This window comes from Bos indicus, chromosome 28 (assembly GCF_029378745.1).
Source record: "Bos indicus isolate NIAB-ARS_2022 breed Sahiwal x Tharparkar chromosome 28, NIAB-ARS_B.indTharparkar_mat_pri_1.0, whole genome shotgun sequence".
Classification (NCBI taxonomy): domain Eukaryota; kingdom Metazoa; phylum Chordata; class Mammalia; order Artiodactyla; family Bovidae; genus Bos; species Bos indicus.
In genome coordinates this window covers 14251703-14271475 of record NC_091787.1, presented here as the reverse complement: position 1 = coordinate 14271475, position 19773 = coordinate 14251703, and the positions used below count along the sequence as shown (strand labels likewise).

At 39.6% G+C, this 19773-nt stretch overlaps 1 protein-coding gene and 1 non-coding gene across 7 annotated transcripts in view; one reads left to right on the top strand and one right to left on the bottom strand.

Annotated features, from left to right (window-relative positions):
• BICC1 (BicC family RNA binding protein 1) overlaps nt 1-19773 on the bottom strand; it is a 347294-nt gene that overhangs the window by 187500 nt on the left and 140021 nt on the right. The window lies entirely within an intron of this gene.
• Nucleotides 10505-10577, top strand: TRNAE-UUC (transfer RNA glutamic acid (anticodon UUC)). Its single transcript has one exon. It is a non-coding gene; the product is annotated as a tRNA-Glu (tRNA).

Sequence of the window (19773 nt, the reverse complement as noted above, 5' to 3'; positions counted from 1 at the left end):
AGGGCAAGTGAAGTAGCGTAAAGCTCCAATGTGACCACTGGGATACAGAATGTTGTGCCAAAGAAAAATTTTGAGAATTTTTTTCAACAAGAGTCAGACCTAAAAGGCTACAAATTCATCTGGAAAAAAAAAAAAAAAAAAAACTAAGTGGAAAGTTTACATTTTAAACTTTATTGATATTTTCCCTCTCTTTTATAAGGTCATTCGGTGAAGATCAAAAGCTCACAAGAGGAATTCATGGAAGAAAAGGCAAGGAAAAGTCGTTACAACTACTTTTTGTATAAATTGGTGTACCTGACCCAAGGCAATAATATGCACTGACTGAAATCAGAGCATCTAAAGATTATATAAAACTCCATTTTCTCAAGCCAAATGATTACGGGAATCTTCCAAAAGAAGTTTAACTCCAGTCTTCCCGTGCATTTTGTTATAAAGTAGAAGACCACAAAATATTTAATTCGGTGCTCACTGCCAATTTTCTACTTATTATGTTCACACACAAAAGTCATTTACAGTAAGTCAAGATGAGACAAAAGCTCCTGGTATACATCAGCACTTCATAAACACACACACACGCATGAGCTCCACTTCATCCATGTAAACTTACAAAGCAGGCACGATCCCCTTTAACACTTGAAAAGGAAGTTTAGAGAGATTAAAGAGTTTGCTTGGATCATGTAGCTCTGAGTCAGGAGCATCGTTCAGTTCTGGCTTTGCCATTACCTAGCTATAAATCCTATATATTTGTAAGTCACCTCTCTGACACCCTATTCTCTCGTATGCAAAATAAAAAAGACACAGCTGAACATTTCTATTCCTTTAAAAGGTTAATTTGGGTTTTTAGGGCCTGATGATGGATACCCAGACTTCTTGCTTGCACTCTTCCCCTCTACCCTGTCTTCCTTGTCTTGGTCTAATTCCACTCTTCTCCACCCACTCCACAAGAAGGTGGTAAAAGGAACAGCTCTCCTACCCCGAAAGAGGACTTAAAAAGTGTTGATAGTTGACAACACATCTGATTTTTAAAGGAAAAAAACTGTAAACAGAGAAATTAAAACTACTTCCTAAAAATAGACTGTTCATGACTTTCATTTTATACTACAGTTTTTTCATGATTACAGTGGATGAATGAGAACTGACTTCATAAAATTCCCTCAAATGCCTCACATCTTCACTACAAAAAATAAATAAATCATTGTGGTGATCTCACAATAACAAGTTTGGTAGACATGGAAGCAACTTAAATGTCCATCAACAGAGGAATAGATAAAGAAGATGCGGTATAGATATAAGATGGAATAGTACTCAGCCATGAAAAAGAATGAAATAATGCCCTTTGAAGCAACATGGATGGATCTAGAGATTGCCATTCCGAGTGAAGTTAGTCAGACAGAGAAAGACAAATATCATATGGTGTCACTTACACGTGAAATCTTTAAAAAGGGTACAAATGAACTTATCTATAAAACAAAGAGTTACAGATGTAGAAAACAAAATTATGATTACCAGGGGATGGGGAAGTGACATATACACACTGCTATATATAAATTAAATAACTAGCAAGTACCTACTGCATAGCACAGAGAACCCTACTCACTATTCTATAACAGCCTAAAAGGGAAAAGAGTGGCTATATATATATAACTGATTCACTTTGCTATACACCTGAAACCAACACAACATTGTAAATCGATGTAAACTGCAAATCAATCCAATAAAAAAAATTTTTCTTAAGTTTGGTAAAGACGCATCATCAACTGCAAGTGAGAAATTATATATCTAGGCTATATTTATTTTTTTTGTTTTTTGTTTTTTTTTTTAATTTTATTTTACTTTTAAAATTTACATAATTGTATTAGTTTTGCTAAATATCAAAATGAATCTGCCACAGGTATACATGTAAATGTCATTCTTTGTAAGTTAACTCTGAAAGAGAAGGCCAAGGGAAATAAATGAGTAGTTTTGTCTGAATCCCGTTTATAATCTACACAGGTACAAAACTTATGGTAGTTAAGTAGAAAACAAAATCTTAGTTTGGTAAGTAGTCATCTGTGCCTTTCGTGAAACTTCTGAGCTGCAGTGAATTGAGATTTTTCCATCCAGCCTAATTGTGAACCTCTCTTTCTAGTTCATTATTGAAAAGACAGAATAAGCTATCACTTCCAATGTATCTGTCAAAGGAGCTTAAATATTAAATAGAGAAAGCAGGTTAAATAGCATCAAATGGCTGAGATATGTGTATTTGAAATTCCTTGCAGACGGGAACTCAAGAGAAAAACAAGTGTACACGGAATAATTCAGTGGGTATTTGAGAGGAAGCATGATATTAACATTTGAATGCCTACTACAGGGACATGCCAAGCAGGAGGTTTTCTGTAGGTTGATTCATTTAATCAAGTCTTTAATCCTCTAAAAGGTAGGCATTACTATCCCATTTAACAGGTGAAGAAAGAAACTAGGTAATTTGCCCAAGGTCACACAGCTAATAAATACTGATGATCTATTTCCAGCTCAAATACACTTGAATATAAATGGCATGAAAAGTCTTTATACTTCCTCCTCCCACCTTTTCCATGCTTGGCTAGGGATTCAAATATACATGATTATAGAGCCCACACTCCTCAACAAGAGAAGCCACCACAGTGAGAAGCCTGAGCACAATTAGAGAGTAGCCCCTGCTTGCAGCAAGGCCCCACACAGCCAAAAATAAACAGCTTAAAAAACACACATGGTTATAGATTTCTACTGCTCATCTCTTACTACCGAGTATGAATCCGTACATGACAACCTGAAACTGAACAGCAACCATACCAAACGTATTTAATATCTCAATAAGGAAATAAGATCCAGTGTACCAAACTGCTATCTTCAGGTTTTTTTGAAATTTTCACTTAATTCTGCTATTAAAAAAAAAAAATTTTATAAAGAAGCTAAAAATCTGAAAAACGAAAAATAATTGTTAAACTACATGATTATGACAATTTATCAACTTCTACAGCAAGAGAGATGAGAAGATAGCATAAGATAGTGCAAGATAGAACTTGTACTTCCAGCAACAGGGTAAACTGGATAATCAGATAAAGCCATTTAAGTAGAAAATATCTTAAAAAATAAAAAGGTATTTTAGAACATACGGAAATTCTTCAGACATCAGAAATTATAAAAGAGATAAGTGAAGAATCAGCAACTGCCGTAGAAATGTCTATTATTTAACCTGGTAGCCTTTAGTCTGGATTTAAACACCAAGACCAGAGAATGGAAAATAAAGTTCACATCAAAAACACTCACATAAAGCTACAGAGGTCAAAACAAATAAAACTGCCCCTTACTGATGGATCATGCCTGGCTTTTCCTTGGCGAAATGAGGGGAAAGAGAGGAAGTCTCTCCTGAGAATTTTTTTTAATTAAAAAAAAAAAAAAGTATTGAAGTATAATTGATTTACAATAATGTGCTAATTTCTGCTGTACAGTAAAGTGACTCAGTTATACATATATTCTTTTTCATATTCTTTTCCATTATGGTTTATCACAGGATACTGAATCTAGCTCCCTATGCTATACTCCAGGACCTTACTATTTATCCATCCTATATATTCTAGTCCGCATCTAAAGCAGCATTTCCTTTCATTTAAGCCCAAGGCCGCTGGGGGTTTTAAGCTCATGGTTCTGTCTGTATGACTAGCAGAGTTGAGAACTGAGAACCGCAGTGCGCCTGGGAACTCCCTCGAAACAGCACCCTCCCCACCACCACTCAGCACACAGATACAACACCGAAGTACAACAAACATTATCAACAGGGTTTTTATTGTCTTGAGTGTTTTCATTCAGCAGTTCAAATTCATTTTTCAAGTTTCCTAAGAGCGGTTTCTCTGTTAAATCTAAATCCTCAGACGTCACATGAACTCTTCACTCTTTTTTCCTTCCCTAATAAACTACATTTGTTTTGGTGATGATTTTGATTAAATTTTGTTTCCTCTGAAAGAATAAAGCAGTGTTCACATTTTTTTTTGATGTACAATTGAGTCACAATGTTGTATTAATTTCTGCTGTAAAGTGATTTGTTACATATGTGTATAAATTTAAATATTCTTTTCCATTATGGATTATCATAGGATATTGAATATAGTTTCCCTGTGCTATATAGTAGGACCTTGTTGTTTATCTATGCGATATATAAAAGCTGCTGCTGCTGCTGCTGCTAAGTCGCATCAGTCATGTCCGACTCTGTGCGACCCCATAGACGGCAGCCCACCAGGCTACCCCGTCCCTGGGATTCTCCAGGCAAGAACACTGGAGTGGGTTGCCATTTCCTTCTGAAATGCGTGAAAGTGAAAAGTGAAAGTGAAGTCACTCAGTCGTGTCCGACTCCTAGCGACCCCATGGACTGCAGCCCACCAGGCTCCTCCATCCATGGGATTTTCCAATCTGCTAATCTCAAACTCCCAATCCACTCCTTCCCTATCCACTAAGAATTCTCAAACCCAAGTCTATATTAGTGCACCCTTGGTAACAGGATCCACAAACAAAACAAATTCATTTGGAATAGCCTTAGGCTAAGGCTGTGCTCTCAGGCAGAGAGACAAATACTGTCTGGAGCAAAGGACTTTAAACACAGTCTTCAAAGAAATCTCATGGTTAAAAACCCAATGATTATGATGAGCTCACAATCAAAAATATCACTCAAGATATTCGAGGAAAAACTATGACTAGTGAAGAATAACAGACTACAAAAAAAGACCACCAAAATAATAACAGAAGCTACAGAAAAAGACCACCAAAATAATACAGGTACTACAGTAATTGACATAGACTATTTATGCTTATAAAAATTTATCAAAAGTATGTTGAAGGAACAAGATACCATCAAAACTAATCATGCAGATTTCAAAAATAATCATGAGTGGGCAGGAACACTGAGAAAGCCCCTTTCCTAAGCCTCAGGCACAGAGAGCTTGCCTAACACTGAGGCTTGGGGGAGAAGGGAGACTATCAACTCACCCTCTACCCCACCATGAACCTTGCACCAAGTAACAAGCAACAACAGTCTACTGGCAAGGGAAGAGGTGGGAACACGGGGTGCCCTGGCGCCCAGGTATGCAGCACTGACCTGAAAACCGAGGTGGATCACTGAGAAAACCTTCCTGCCCACCCGAGGACTCATACTAAGCTCAAGGTAGCAGCAGGCCACCACTGAGGAAATTTAATCCTGTATTGTACTCACAATAAATATAAATATAGGAAAAGCAAAATTTAAATTCAGCTTAACTGCTGACAATGGTAACAGTTATATATATCAAGAGACTGAAGGAAAAAGAGAAATTACCACTTCAGTTCAGTTCAGTTGCTCAGTCGTGTCTGACGCTTTGCGACCCCATGAATCGCAGCATGCCAGGCCTCCCTGTCCATCACCAATTCCTGGATTTCACTCAAATTCATGTGCATCGAGTCAGTGATGCCATCCAGCCATCTCATCCTCTGTCGTCCCCTTCTCCCCCTGCCCCCAATCCCTCCCAGCATCAGAGCTTACTGATACACTATTCACCCCAGTTTCCGTTGTTCTTTAGCACATAATACCTGACACAATTTAAAAATCACTAGACACAAAAAGGGAAAAAAAGAGCCATGATTAATAGACAACACCGTCAACAGAACCAGACTCCAAGATGGCCCAGACTTCCTTAAGTATCAAATAGGATATTTAAAATGATTATAAATATGGTAAGGACATAACTGAATAAAATGATCAATGTATGTATATGAGGGAGGTAGATTTACTACAGAGATGAAAACTATATAAAAAGAGTCAAATGAAAATGCTTAAAATTCAGAGCAAAGTCATGGACTGAGGAAAAAACATTTACAAAACATATCTCCGATAAAGGACCTGTGTCCAGAACTCTTACTACTTCAATAAATAACATATTTTAAAAATTAGCAAAGTGTTGACACTGAACAAAAGATGCTATATGAATAGCCAAGAGCACATGAAAAATTTCTCAGCAACACTGGCCATAAGAAAAAAGTAAATACATCTGCAATGAAAAATTACTAAGGTATCCACTAGAATGACTACCATTAAAAAGATGGACAGTATCAAGTGCTGACAAGGACGTGAAAAACGACAATTCTCACGCATTGTTGGTGGGAAGGTAAAATCATACACTTTACAACACATTGGGCAGTGTTTGATAAAGTGAAATATACACGTACATATAAGCCAGCAATTCCACTTGAAGGCACTTACCCAAGAGAAACAAAAACATATGTCTACACAAAGACTATTATGCGAATTTCACAGAAACTTCATTTATGAATAGCCATAAAATGTGAACAACTCAAGTACCTGTGGGTGGGTGAATGAACAACAGCAAAAATGAAGTATATCTATACAACAGATGTCTACTCAGAACCAAAACAATAAATTACCAATACACCTGACCACCTAGATGAATCTCCAAAATTTACTGTAAGTAAAAAGATACAAGAGACTAAAATATCGTATGATTCTAGTTTTACAACATTCTGAAAAAGGCAAAACTGTAGGGAGAGAAACAGATTGGTGGTTGTCAGATGCTAGAGGCTGAAAGGAAGGAAACTGCTCTTTCATTAAAACTTATAAATTAAATTTTCAAAATCAACTTACAAATAAAATCATTTATTTATTCAATAAACACTAAGTACCTATAGCACAGTAGGCACTGACAAAAAAAGAGGTTCTTTTAGTTGCATAACTCTGAATTTTCAGAAAAGTAACTGATGAGAACAAACAAAATAAAACTCATTTAATCCAAGTTTTCCATTATGTGTGGACAAAGTTATCAGTCAAAACTCTAAATATTTTCCCCATCTTCTTATAAAACTGTTACAAAATAGCCTGTATTTTACCATGATAATTTATATATTTATTAGAGTTGAACCATATGAAATTTCAGTATAATCAACAAAATAGTTCTTTCCTATGTTCCCCGAGACAAGATCTCAACTAAGAAATTTGTTCATCAATGGTCATGTCACACCTTCTCTTTGTAATGCAAAATAATCAACGACGGAATTTCTAGTCAAAACATCTGATATTTTGGGTGAGCTTCTTTTCACTTTTGAGAATTATTCCCAAAATCCAGACTAAAATGTGTTATTCATCTTGTAAATAGAAATGATTGCCATGGAGACTTAGCTGACTTCTGGTTTCTTATTTCTAATACAAAGACTAAAGGACAACAAAGTTATTCCCATTTTTAGTCCAAAGTCTTATCTTTAACCTCCTTCTTTACCGTTAGTACAAAACATGTGACAATCCTTCTCAAAAGGTTTATTTCATCAAGGCATTTTAAAGTGGAATATACCTACTTATAAAAAAATATACTTGCCAGAATCAGGAAAACTTAAAAGGAATATCCTTTTGTTGAATAAGCAATATTAGATGGTATAATTCATGCAAATAACTTTAGAAAAAATGTCAATGTTCATGCTTTAACACTATCTTAGTATCTTTTTATAAGTCACTGGGGCATATGTACACTTCTAGTGGATTATTTCCATTAACTGTGCTGACAGTATTTGGCCTGGAGGAACTACTAATTCTACGGTCCCTGACGTCTTCTTTAGGCACCTAACTGACAGGTGTCACTCAACAACCACACACCAGGAAAATGGAGTTTCAGGACCATGAGTCTCACAAAGAACTGCATCACAGAGAAAACACAATGAACAGAAATTCATTAAACATTAGAGATGAAACTTTTCATCCCTCATGCATAATATTTTTCAGAATCCCAAAATATGAAAGTTCTCCAAGTTAAAAAGTCTAGTTTTCTTTTTCCAATGTTTTTCCTCAAGCCACACTCAAATTTTTCTGCTTTTGCTTGCTTGATTTCTTCATCTTTTATAACTGTTTCAAATCTTCAAGTTACGGAATTTAATCTTTAGTCAAATGAATGCTACTAAAAAGCCTAATGTTTTAAAATATAAATTATATCAGATTGGAAACTGGTATAAATTCAATAATACTTAATCCAATTTTTCAAGTAAAAGTGAGATTTTGCAGACTCTCTTACCCTACAACCGACTTCAGGTATTTTCCACTATGTAAGAGATTATCTAAAGTAAACTTGTGCTATCCAACCTTTGCAGAAAGAATGTGTGCCAACAGATGAACAAAACCCGAACACCACATACACAGGTAACTCTATACCTCGATTTTAATTGTTTAAAACCTAAACATTGTCAATAATAGCAACCAACTTAACAATCTTCAGAGAATGAAAACCAGATGAAAAGTCTTACATCATCATGAATCACACAGCAATGGAATTTAGCTTTAGATCACCCTTAGGATTCTCCTGACTATAATCAGGTTCGGAGCTTTGATTTTTATAATCTAGGCCACTGGCTCCCAACTACTTCTCCCTCCACATTTCCTTCAAAAAAGATGGAGTTACCTCTTTAAAACTCCATTTTTAAACTCCAGGAAGAAAAAACATGGGATCCTCTTGGTATTAGTGCTTCTGAATTTAGTGAAGCAGCAGAAGCAGAGAGAGGCACGAGAGAACTTCAAGGACTAAAAGAGAAACCCAAGCTCAGTATGCAAGTCCTTGTAAAGTCATGAATGTAAAGAATACACTCCTATATATAACACAGATAACTAATAAGGACCTACTATATAGCATGTGTGCATGCTCAGGCACTTCAGTCGTGTCCAACTCTTTGCAACCCTATGGACTGACTGTAGCCCACCAGGCTCCTCTGTCCATGGGATTCTCCAAGCAAGAACACTGGAGTGGGTAGCCATGCCATCCTCCAGGGGATCTCCCAACCCAGGGATTAAATCTGCATCTCCTGCATTGCGTGTGGATTCTTAATTGCTGAGCCACCAGTGAAGCCCCCTATATAGTATGTGAATTTTCTCAGTCATGTCCAACTCTCTGTGACCCCACGGACTGTAGCCTACCAGGCTCCTCCAACCATGGGATTTTCCAGGCAAGAGTACTAGAGTGGGTTGCCATGTCCTTCTCCACGGGATCTTTCCAACCCTGGAATCGAACCCAGGTCTCCTGCATTGCAGGCATACACTTTACCATCTAAGCCACCAGGGAAGCCCCCTATATAGTATGCTGCTGCTGCTAAGTCGCTTCAGTCGTGTCTGACTCTGTGCGACCCCATAGATGGCAGCCCATCAGGCTGCCTATATAGTATAGGGAACTCTAATGCTGCAATGGCCTATATGGGAAAAGAATCTAAAAAAGAGTGGATATAGTTAGTATATGTATAACAGATTCACTTTGCTGTACACCTCAAACTTACCCAACATTGAAAATCAACTATACCCCCAACAAAAAAAATTTTTTAAAAGAAAGCATCTCCCCCTTAAAAAGTCTAACAGCACCAGGTTGCCACCAATACACCAGATCAGACCATTTTGGAAAATATCCTACTCACACAAAGGAAATTAAAAACATTAGAATAAAATTCAGCTATCAATACCCTGCTGCTGCTGCTGCTAAGTCGCTTCAGTCATATCCGACTCTGTGCAACCCCCATGGACTGCAGCCTACCAGGCTTCTCCGTCCATGGGATTCTCCAGGCAAGAACACTGGAGCGGGTTGCCATTTCCTTCTCCAATGCATGAAAGTGGAAAGTGAAAGTGAAGTCGCTCAGTCGTGTCTGACTCTTAGCAACCCCATGGACGGCAGCCTACCAGGCTCCTCCATCCATGGGATTTTCTGGGCAACAGTACTGGAGTGGGGTGCCATTGCCTTCTCCCAATACCCTGCTAGAGTCTCACAATTAAAAAGAATTTATCTGTATTTCATGTATGAAAGAATGGGACAAATTATAAAAAGACAAGCCGATAACAAAATGTATCTCCAAAATCTCAACTATTTCATGACAAAAGAATGTTTGGTTTGAAATATTTAAATCAGACATAATGTACATAACACATTAATACAGTGGTTTTCAACCTTGGCAGCACTATGAAGTCACCTGAGGTGGAGGGTGGAGGGTCCTCTCTATTCATTCGCTTTCCCTCCCTCCTGGCATGAAGACACTGAGATCCCAGGAAGTGGGACCATGATAGGGACTGAGTGCCGTACAGAGACATTGGCGGCAGCAAGCCGGCTGCCAGAGGGAGAGGAGAATAGGGGAGTACTGCAGGGGCAGAAAAGAAGCTTCCTGTGTGGTTGGAATTAATTAACTAACTGGGCACAGAATTAATAGACTGAGGATAATGGAAGCCAGCCTCCTCAATTTCTAGAGAAGAAGAAAGGCTACAAAGAATACTGAAGAATTAAATTACAAATTGAACTATCAGAATAAACTCATTATTACAGTAAGTTATACAGACAGATTCAGAAATAGTCATAGATGCATATGTGTGGATATCTGTAGACGCGTGTACATTTCCTAGTTCTGCCTGCTGAGAGGGCCTAGAAGAAGCAGCAGCACTGACACCCCAATCACGATTCTAGTGAGCATCTCCCACTCAAAAGAACAAGGCCGAGAGACTTCCCTGGTGGTCCAGTGGTTAAGACTCTGCGCTTTCACTGTAGGGAGCGCAGGTTCGATCCCTACCCAGGGAACTAAAGATCCTGCATGTAGCATAATGTGGCCAAAAAAAATTAATTAATTTAAAGAGAAAAGAACACAGGATAGGGCTGGGGCGGGGATAATACAATATAAGCCTGGAACATTTTGTTGTGCCTGAAAGCAGGAAAATGCTCAAGAAAAGATAAGAAATTGTCAAAAGAACACAGGGGTCAACGTGAAAGATTCCAAATCCAGAACAATGTGAGCATCACAATAATGATATTATCAGATTAAAATCTACTAAATAAAATGAGAATTCTAAATACATACTGAAACAAGTTATGAATAAATCAGTTGATAAATCAGGGAGAAAAGAAAGCTCTTACAAAATATCAACTAATAAATATAGGTGGGATATTGAAAATAAACCATCATCATTCAGCAACCATCAAGTAGCAGTCTAAAAAGGTAGGAGCTGTGAATGAATGATAGGGCTTAGGGGTGGAGATCTGATGAATAGGATACAGGCACCATATGGGAATACCTTCTTACCAAACATAATTAAATACAAGGGGGATAATAACAGCGACTTCACAGTGGACAAACTTAGCATTCACCGACCTCATGAAGTGACCACAGTTAACATCACCAGTGGTTAGACAGATTATTTCTCCTGACGTGATACACCTTAAAGGGCCCGGCATCATTCCTGCCAAGATCGCATGGCCTGAGTCTGGTCCCAGGTAAGGGTTTCCCCTGTCAAGGGCATGAGAAACAGGGGAGAGACATAGGAATGGGTTCCATACTGAAGAAGACTGGTGGACGTGACAACTAAACTCACGTTCACATATACACTCCTAGACCAGAAAGGGAAAGGTCGGCCCTCCCGGGGCATCTGTTGAAATCTGAACAGAGTACTGGACTGTGTGATGATTTTGTATAGTGTTGATTTCCTGATGGCTGAGAGATCATTTTTCCATTCTTTCCCATCCTCCCTTACTTTCCTTTGTCTCACCATCATGGTAACACAGACATCCAAGGAAGGGGGGCAGAAAAGGGGACAGGGTGCAAGTCTCCATCAGCCCAGGGAGAGCGGAGGGCAGTGAAGGGGAACCAAGACAGTGATCGGGGAAGGAGAGTGACCACACAGTGGTCATTACAGATACAGATGTACGTAGGGAAGGGCTCTTCTTGGAGGGAGGCACACACCATAGCATTTAGGGGTGATGGAGCATTATTCGTAAAAAAGGATTACATAGGGACTTCCCTAGTGGTTCAGGGGTTGAGAATCTCCCTTTCAATGCAGGGGACACAGGTTGGATCCCTGGCTGGAGAACTAAGACCCCACATGCCGGGGGGAAAATAAGCCAGCATGCCATAACAACATGCCAAAATAAGCCGTGTGCCGCAACTAAGACCTGAGGAAGCCAAACAAACTTTTTTTTAAAGGTTACCTAGGTTAATATAAAGGAAAAAATTCAGGAAAAGGTTAACAACTAGGAATCTAGATGACAGGAGTACAAGAGTTCTTGGCAGCATTTTTGGAGATCCAATATTATTTAAAAAGGAAACTTACCTATTAGCAAAGAATCCCCTAGGGAGATTGTTAAAAATCCCAATACCCCAGGTCACCCCTTTGACAAACTGAATCTTCGGGTGGGGGGAATCCACTGACTTAGCACTCTACGATACACAGGGATTGTTCAATAAATGGTTGATACAGCTATGACCTAGAGGCTCAGTGGTAAAGAATCTGCCTGCCAACACGGGAGATGCAGGTTCGATCACTGGGTTGGGAAGATCCCCTTGAGGAAGAAATGGCAACCTGTTCCAGTATTCTTGCTGGGAAGTTCCATGGACAGACGACCATGGCAGGCTACAGTCCATGGAGTCAGAAAGAGTCGGACATGACTACGCATGCACATGTAGCAACTGCTGCTCAGACTATTCTACTTAGCATGACCTCACAGGTCTATACTGGAGGAGGGCAAAGCAACCCACTGCAGTGTTCTTGCTTAGAGAATCCGACGGGCAGAGGAGCCTGGTGGGCTACAGTCCATAGGGTTGCAAAGAGTCAAACACGGCTGAAGAGACTGCATGCACGCACACAAATGTCTATACGCAGAACATAATCTATATATTGAAAATAAATCTTTAAGACAACAATCCTGAATAACTGTGGCCTATCTTAAGCAGCAAAGTTCCAACACAAGTAATGAGGTTGCTACTATTAGCAGAGACCGCACTAAGAAGACTGTAAGTAAAATATTAATAGTGATGCGAAAACAAGTCTTTAATCTCTAAAATGCTTATTATATCACAAAACAGTTACTGAATTTGATCTCAGATAAGACTATAAATTACAAACATTATTTGCCTATGGAATCCTCAGAAATAAATAAAATATAAACTTCAGTTGGAATAAAAAAGAAGCCTATTTAAGTAATAGCTACTTGTGCTAAATGGGTTTTTAAGTAGCTCTTCAAATTTTGTTATTCTGTTCACTAAAAAAAAACAATAAAAAAACAAGCTGTACCTATTCAAATTGTCTCTATGCTCAGAAATCCAAATCAAAACTACAATGAGATATCACCTCACACAGGTCAGAATGGCCATCATCAAAAAATCTACTAACAAAAATGCTGGAGATGGTGTGGAAAAAAGGGAACCGTCTTACACTATTGGTGGGAATGTAAATCGGTACAGCCACTATGGAGAACAGCATGGAAGCTCCTTTTGAAACTAAAAATAGAACTACCACATGACCAAGCAATCCCACTCCTGGGCATATACCCAAAGAAAACCATAACTCAAAAAGATACATGCACCAGAATATTCATTGCAACACTTTTACAACAGCCAAGACATGGAAGCAACTTAAATGTCCATCAACAGAGGAATGGCTAAAGAAAGTGTGGTACATATATACAATGGAATATTACTCAGCCATAAAAAGGAGTGGAACTGTGCTATTTGCAAAGATGCAGATAGACCTAGACACTGGCATACTGTAAGTCAGAAAGAGAAAAATCAACATACTATAGTATCACTTACATGGAGAATTTAGCAAGAATGATGTAGATGAACTTATTTGCAAAGCAGAAGCAGACACACAGGTAGAGAACAAATGTGTGGATAACCAAGGTGGGAAGAGACGTGGGATGGAATGGGAGATTGGAGTTGACCTATTTACACTGTGTGTGTGTGTGTGTGTGCGTGCGCATGCACGCGCGTGTGTGCACTCAGCTGTGTCCAACTCTGCAACCCCTGGACTGCAGCCCACCAGGCTCCTCTGTCTGTGGAATTTTCCAGACAATTTGACAATTGTCCAGATAATTTTTTAAAAATTAATTTTTATTGGAGTATAGTAGCTTCACAATGTTACTTTCTGCTGTTACAAGAACATGAATCAGCTATATGTATGCGTATATATTCACATATCCCATCTGTTTTTTATTTCCTTCCATTTAGGTCACCACAGAGCATTGGTAGAGTTCCTTATGCTATACAGTTTTCATTTTCAGGTTTTCATTAGTTATCTATTTTATACATAGTAGTGTATATATGGACTGCCCAGGTAGCAAAGTGGTAAAAAATCCACCTGCCAATGCAGGAGATGCAAGAGATGTGGGTTCAGTTCCTGGGTCAGTAAGATCCCCTGGAGAAGGAAATGAAAACAACCACCCTGCCTGTATCTGGACTTAGCACATATGTTACATTGCAATGCAGTGTTATATGCAAACAAAACTCCAAGGGGGAAGAGATGGTATGTTCAATTCATTCGTAAGGACCACTGATTTCTTTAAACAGTATGTCAGGTGGCCTTTCAAGAATAATGCATCAAGGGGCAAAAAGAGAGATAGAGGGAGCGCATTCATGTAGATGGAATAGCAAGCCTTTGCTGCATCCGGGGAGCAGCTGGCCACCCATTTGGCAGCAGCAAGTAATTAGTATGGGCTTCCCTGGTGGTTCAGATGATAAAGAATCCCCCTGCAATGCAGGAGACCCGGGTTCAATCCCTGGGGTCAGGAAGATCTCCTGGAGAAGGGAATGGTAACCCACTCCAGTATTTTGCCTGGAGAATCCCATGGACATGATTAGTATACAAAAGTTGACATTGAAGAGGATGGAAAGTGAGGCTAGCACAGAAGACAGCGGCACTGAAATCACAGGCAAATCCAAGGCCTGGTTAGTGTCTAGCTTGTAATAGATGTTCAATAAATGTGTACTATGGTAAGTCATGGTAGAGACACAGTCAAGATTATAAACTGTCTGTACACCCAGATGCAGTCAGCCACATGCAATATTCTGAAGGTTGGAAGTAGTCCTGGCAGCGCATGTGGAGATGTCATTTATTTCCATTCCTTCAGCTGGTTGTGAATACTTGAAGAAATTGCTAGAGTTGTATTCTTAGATCAAGAAACTTGGTAAGAGTTCTGAAAGACAGAACATACTAGGACTTTTGAGGTTTAAGTCAGGGGTCCCCAGCCTCCAGCATCTAAGGCCTGATGATCTGAGGGGCAGCTAATGTAAGAATAGTAGAAATAAAGTGCACAATAAACGTGATGAGCTTGAATCATCCTGAAACCACCCTCCCCGCCAGTCCATGGAAAAACGGTCTTCCATGAAACCGGTCCCTGGTGCCAAAAAGGCTGGGGGCTGCTGAGTTAAACAACCGTTTTCCTACTGAGGTCCCAGCCTACATGTATTTGCTGGCACAGAGTAGGGGCAGTGGCACTTGGTAAAGGATACACGGTACCCTGATTCAAACAGACCTGTGGCCTGAACACATGGCAGATGAAGGCAAGACGCCAGCAGCTTTCCATGCTGGACTGTTCTGAGCTCACACTTTGCTGAACTACATTTTCATGGAAATAAAGCCACCCTTCAGAAGAGAACTGCATAGTCTGACACTCAGGAAAGGGGCTTTCAATTTCCGCCCCTGCCGCTGGGGTCCCCCGTGTTTGCATGTGTGTGAATCTCTGAGTGTTTGTCCCAGCAGTAGGGCTCAGTTTCAAAAAGAACTGAAAACCAACCAGATCCATGAAGATGATGCAACAGCACTGGAATTTTGGAAACAACTCTACACATCCCTAAACTATTTCTGGCTACTTGGCCAAACTCAGGGCAGTGTTTGTGTCTGCCCATCCCAGTGAAAACAATCTCTTATGTGAAATATGCCAGCTACCACTAGCAGGACAAACCATCAAAACCATCCACCCTGACTAAATACATACTATACTGCAGAGAATAACCAATCATTTCTTTGTGTTCGTCTGTGTGCACACACATGTGTTCAGTTCATGTACCTGACTCTTTGTGACCCCATAGACTGTAGCCCACCAGGCTCCTCTATCCATGGAATTTTCCAGGCAAAAATACTGGCGTGAGTTGCCATTTCCTACTTCAGGGGATCTTCCCAACCCAGGGATCGAACTCACGTCTCTTGTGTCTCCTGCATTGGCAAGACTGACGCCACCTGGGAAGCCCTTATTTATTTATTTATGGCCACACTACGTGGCACGTAGGATGTTAGTTCCTCAACCAGGAATCGAACCTGTGCCCCCTGCATTGGAGGTGCAGAGTTCTAACCACTGGATCACCAGGGGAGTCCCACGAATAACTAACCTTTTAAATACATCAATCACGTTATTAAAAGGACTCGATGATTAGCTCTAAGGCAATAACTATGCATTATTGTGACTAGTCTATTAATCTGTTTTCTGTTTATCTCTTGTATTACTGGTTAAAATATTTACTGGCATGACCCCAACGTTCAAGTGTATGTAACAGGCTGTCAGGGAAACTTGTGCTTGGCCTCCATGTGCACAGATTTCAAATTATGAAGCCTTCCACTAATAGTAAAAACTTATTTAAGGAAAGGGGGAAAAAAACTAACAAAGTTCCAGCTATGTGTTAGGCACAGTGCTTGTTCTCTTCCACCCAATATACAAAATATGTATAAGAGTTCTGTAATAAATATATAAAAACAAGCTACCTCCTGCCAGACAATAATCTTATTAAATACACTATTTCCCAAAAGTCACTCAGTTGCAGAGTCGGACACGACTAAGTGACTGAACTGAACTGAAGGTCTCTGAGTTAAAACGTTGTGGCTTTATAAAATGTTTTAAAATGAATTATAAGGTTAAGGTAACAAGGTGATATAAAACTGACCATTTTTAATGGATAATGCTATAAAATTTCAAGTCAGAACAATAAATACTTATTAAATACCTACAAGGATGTATCAAAATGCACCAAGAATATGCCTAAGAGTAAGTAAACTTTCTAGTAACTTATAATCACAGCAGCATGCATGGATGTGTGTACACAGTTATTTTCATTTGTGTTACTCCAAAATTATGAGGAAAACACCTGTATTCTGGGTCTGGAGGCCAATCATTCTGCCACGAGACTGTAATGAGGGTGTGATGATTAGTATTAACTCAGACACTGCTAAAGGGCCTCAAATCTCAGGACTCCCATATTTCTACTTAGACACATCATGGTGGTAAATTCTCTTTTCAAGGTTCTAATTTAACTGCATTTGGAAAATCAAAGAATTTTAGAGTTGGCAGAGTAGTTACATTCATTTTGTCTAGTTCCCTCATTTTAGAGACAAGAAGACTAACTTAGAAAAGGGAAAATGGATTCTCACAGTAACACTGTTAGTTAACAGTTCTGCTGCTTCACAGGATCAATACCTCTAACTCTACCTGCTTCTTCTGAACTGTTAAGTATGTTTACTTGTTTCTGCACTACACAGCTTACAAGATCTTAGTTCCCAGACCAGTCATCGAACCCTCACACCTGGCAGCAAAAGTTCCAACCACTGGAGTGCCAGAGAATTCCCAAGTGTGAATTTTTAATATTCTTTCTGTCCCAATTCATTACTGAATGTGGATGGTTCCTTACAATCTCAAATTCAGTAATTAACATGATCTTTCAATCATCTTCATCCTACTATCTCAAAAAAAAAAAAAAACACTTTTATCTCAGTCATACCTACCTACCCTTGCCAAACCTAGAACAAGATTCAAAGGTCTGTAGGAAAGCTGTGATCTCGCTCTTCCACCACAAATTTGGGGGCATAACTCGCTTTCCACCACAAGCACTATACGGCAGTAGATAAGCAAAGCTAAAGCCTTGAAAACACATGTTATCTTTACTCAGCAATGGCACTCGAGATGTATGTGATTCACCATGAGGACTGCAGGGATCTTACAAAGCACACAGGACACCAGAGCATCCCATGAAGAATCAAGAGAATACCAGAAGGAAAATTAGGATGGAAGAAGGTATCTTGAGTTAGAAGTTTGATCCCTGCTTCCTTCAAGCAAAGAGAGAAACCACATTTGTACAGTATTTAGTACTGTCCATGAAGCTAAAAAGTAAGCCAGTGTTCCAGGGGCAAAAGCACTGAGGCTGCTGGTATGAAGCTCTGCAAGCAACTTCCCCAGCAGTTCCCCGAGAGTCAATCTGTGATGTGGTGGGTGTCCTCCGTAACACTGGCGTGTGCTGGGTCTCTTCTCATAGTTTCTAAATACAGGTTGATGGCCTGGTGCCGCGTAAAGGAGAGACAGACAACACATCTCACTGGGAGAGGCGGGTAGGGGGAGGGCAGGAGTACATGCAAAGGAGGTCCAAATCTCCCTTAGAGAACCATCTGGCTTCACTCCAGTTCCCAGACCAATGGGTGATTAAGGTCAGAAGCTGGTCACAATCATTTTAGCCTGTAAAGTGTTCAAGGCAGGCATTCCTCATTGCCTACAAAAGTAATTTGTAAGTTGGGGGTGGGTGAAGAGGGGGCCCAGTAATTTTCTGGTCTCTAAAAAGCATAATTTAACAAACTCTAACAGAAGTTTTGCCATTAACACTTATACTTCTTAATAAATTTTCAAGGACTAACTGACGTTGGTTTCATCTTTTCCTATTACAACGTTTTTTTCACCTTGACTTATTTTTAACAAAGGGAATTCCAGGTTGACTTTAAAAGTTTATTGAAAGGATATAAACAGGCTGAGTTTTAATGAAAATAAATTATAAACCGATGAGGAATGAATGAATATGATGTGCTATAAGTGATCAATACAATTATAAAGAAGTCTAAACTAGCAAAATAAACCCTTTCAATAAAATCTGATCTGGATTAGTATTACAAAATATCTTGAAGTCTGAAATTAGCACCTCCAAACCCCCACTTCAGCAGCAAAGAAGAGGATAGCCTATGTTCCACAGAAGACAGGGTCATCCTAAGCAGATTGCAAGCCCCTCACAAAGTCATTTAGACAAAGGCTGATATAACCAGCTCACAAACAAACCATGAATTGGTGGGGCGGAGTGGGGGGAGGGCGGGCAGTAACAAATGACAACCCATTCAAGTATACCTGCCTGGAGAATCCCATGGATAAGGGAGCTTAGTAGGCTACAGTCCACGGGGTCGCAAGAGTTGGACATGACTTAGTGACTAAAGCCCCACCACCAGTAACATGAACCCCAACATCACTACTTTCAACTGCTCTCTTGAATCCTTCCTTCCCCGTCTTTTACGAGAAACGTAAAACTGTTAGTCATTCAGTCATGTCCGATTCTTTTCAACCCCATGGACTGTAATCCACCAGCCTCCCCTGTCCATGGAATTCTCCAAAACAGAATACTGCAGTGGGTACCCATTCCCTTCTCTGGGGGAATCTTCCCAACCCAGAGATTGAACCCAGGTCTCCTGCATTGCAGATAGATTCTTTACCATCTGAGCCACCCAAGAATCCATCAACTTCTAGTCATACGAAAGCAGTATGAGAAACGCAGTCCTGTGAAGGGTGACTCTCCACTCTCATGACCAATTCTGTTAACCCCACTCTCCGTGACCACCCAGGTTTACAACTCCAAAAACTCCTGGCAGTGTTGACAGGGGGAGGAGAGGAGAGAGCAACAGAGAGAGAAGGCACACAGGGATCGGGTGCTGCGCTATCCTCCCTTCAAATCTCTTCTGAGCTTCAGAGCTTCTACTCAGGTGGTAACTAGCATTTTTTTAATGAGACAGAAAAAAATCAGGCTATATTACATGTAAATGTTATTCTCATTAAATTTTTTTCCATTTATTTCTATATAGGTGTGTACAGGGTCAGGATGTAAAATTTATTTTTTATCGCTAGTGACAGTCAAAAAATTCAAAGTCACGTCTTTTGATCTCAGATGGTGCAACAAAACAGTGGTTACAGCCACAACCCTGGGAGCTGGATCACC